Here is a 2,839-nt window from a genome sequence, read left to right as displayed (position 1 = left end):
ATTTAAAATAATTTACTTTTATTCATTGCTAACGTTCATTGTTTTTAACTTTTGGTAATGTTCCAGGAGCCATTTGGTCACAGAAAGGAAATGCAATTCTTTTCCAGCTGTGTGCTGTCTTGGCTTTAAGTCGGATTGTTATAGCCTTCCTCATTTACACAATGAAGACAAGCAAGTTTGATTGTTCCAACAGTAATAGAAGTTACTCAAAGTTCTCTATTAAATGAAAACTAAATTAAAAGTACTGCATCTTTTTGTATTGTTATCTATATATTATATTTCTTAATGTTCAGCTACAGTCGTTCTACAACAAAACAGTGGTTATCAGAAAAGTCAACAGGTAAGGAATTTAAAATTGTGATTAATCTTATTAAACCAGTTATGAAGCTTTTTTAACTTTATCATCTCATGTATTTTCTCAGAGAGATGAGGACACATGGATTTATTCTGCTGTCGTCTTCAGCTTGATGAAAGCTGACGGTGTAAAAAAGGATGCAAAAGCAGCGGAGAGAGAGAGGATCTATGCTGCTGTCAAGGCTTTTCGTTTGGATTAGTGAGTTAACAGGTCTGTTTGTCATCAGTTGGTACTGTATGATATAGTTAATGTTAGTCTGTTTGGAGCTAAAGGGTTTGTTATACTGTCTGTGGCTATTTGGTAGTACTGTCTATGTTTTACTGTATATAATTTTTTTCAACGTCTAAAAAAAGTAGATTTTGTCTTTTTCATGCAAATGTGAACCCCCGTGTATTAGAGGTAAAGGTGCCAAATGTGAACTACATTGTCCAGTTCAAGTCTGGCTCGGGACCTTTATTGCATCTTTCTCCCGCATTTCCAATCATGTCTCTAATGGCTTTAATAAAGATTAAAAAATACCCAGAAATACACACAGTAAGGCTATTCAATGTGTTTCTGTTAACGTGGACATTATTGTTACACCCCTAAAAGTTACAGGCAAATTTATGTTGATGGACCAAATATCAGAGAGGTTTACTGTTTTTAAAGTAGAGAAAACGAACAAGGTATACTCGATTATTATTATGGATCCAAAAATAATATGAATCAGTACTCAGAATCAGACAATACCCTGTATTGAAATTAGGATGGGGAGAGAGAAAGTCAGATCAGAGGATTTTAGAAAATAAGTTTATTGCATCATCATGAATGTCTTTTGTTTGGAGAAAGAGATCATTTTTGTATTTTATTGCTGAAGATGCAGTTACTATGTATCCATATTTAATGCCAGAAGCAAACACACATCCACAGACATGTTACGACATCTCTTCTTACAGAAATACTGTCTTAAGCGATTAATCGCTGAATTTCAATAGTTAATCACGATTAATCGCCTGTTTTATCACATGATTAAAATTCTATTATTACGATTATTATTTATTAATATATATTATTATTGTTATATATCTTAACTGTTTCAAGTTCGTATTAACAATGATAACAATTCTTGACAGTGTATCTTGATTGGAAATCAAATTAATGCAAAGAAAGATTTATTTGATTATTTCAAATCAAAAGATGTGCTACGAGGCTGAGGTAAAATAATCAATGTAAATTAAATATAGTCTTCCTTAAGCTTGCTTTCAAAAATTCTAAAGCAAAAGTGCATGTAGAAAATGTACACACATTATTATAAAGTGCATAACTAACAAAATACTCCATAGCTACATTATTTTTAAATTCAGTTGAAACCAATGAGATGAAATGATCTTTCAGAGTTGAAACAAACTGTCTATAAGAAATAAAGGCAGTTTCAACAAGTTCTGAAGAAGGTTCCAAGCAGAAGGTGCAGCAAACATGAAGGCTTTTTTACCTAATTCTGTTCGGACATGGAGGACCAACAAGTGGAAAACGTCCTTTGAACGTAATCCATAATGGCCTTGAGTACTTGTTAAAAAGATATTCAAAGAGGTAGGAGCTAGTCCAAGAAGTGCGTGAAACAGCCAATGAGTGTACCTTCTAGCATAGAGAGAGGGCCATTTAGCTTTGTAGTAAAGGGTACAATGATGTGTCCTATAATTACAGCCAGTGAAAAAATGCAATGCACGATGGCTACAGCAGGAGGTAGCAGCATGACAACAAGTAAGGGTGCGTTGAACGGTCAAAATAGCTTTTTAGCAAAGATTCTTTGGTAACAGCACCAGTGACGGTGTAATAAGAATATTTGACACACGCGTATAACGTGATTAACTCAATTAAAACGTTATGATCTGTCTTTATTCTCGTTGCTATTAATGCGTTAATGCTGACAGCACTAGTTAAAACCTAGAACGTAGAAAAATTATTCCAAATATAAAGACAGATAAGCGGTATGAAAACCTCACAGCTTGGTTTTCCTCTGCCGTTTTTGCTGGAGCGGTCTGTGTGACCGTGGGACCAGAGGGCTCTGTGAGCGGGCCGCCTCGTGGGCTCCTCCCGCGGGTTGGCGCAGGCATCCCCCACCACCACTTCAATCCTCAATTCCGAAAACTTTCAAGCACATTTTTGTTCCGCCATCACTTTTCGCAATATACAAAATCTACACAGTTGATTTCTCACCTCTACACAGTTGATTTCTCAGAAGTGGATTTAGTGATGAAATAACGTATGAAAATTATAAAATGTAAAACTTTCTGTAGCTGGCATCTGTCTGGTGTGTGAAATGATGATGCAGTGAATGGTGATGATTCGCTCTGACCAATCAGTAGTTGCCGTGTTTTCACATCACATTTTAGTATTGCCTCAGCTCGCTTGGAACCTCGATGGAGGAAAAAAAGTACCTGGTAGCAGGTACAGGTACAACTTTTCCACAGTGGAAAACCAAAAAAAGGCGAGTAGAGTCAAGGC

This window comes from Micropterus dolomieu, linkage group LG19, assembly GCF_021292245.1.
Source record: "Micropterus dolomieu isolate WLL.071019.BEF.003 ecotype Adirondacks linkage group LG19, ASM2129224v1, whole genome shotgun sequence".
NCBI lineage: Eukaryota > Metazoa > Chordata > Actinopteri > Centrarchiformes > Centrarchidae > Micropterus > Micropterus dolomieu.
The sequence above is the reverse complement of the archived record's forward strand: the minus strand, read 5'-3'. Positions refer to the sequence as shown.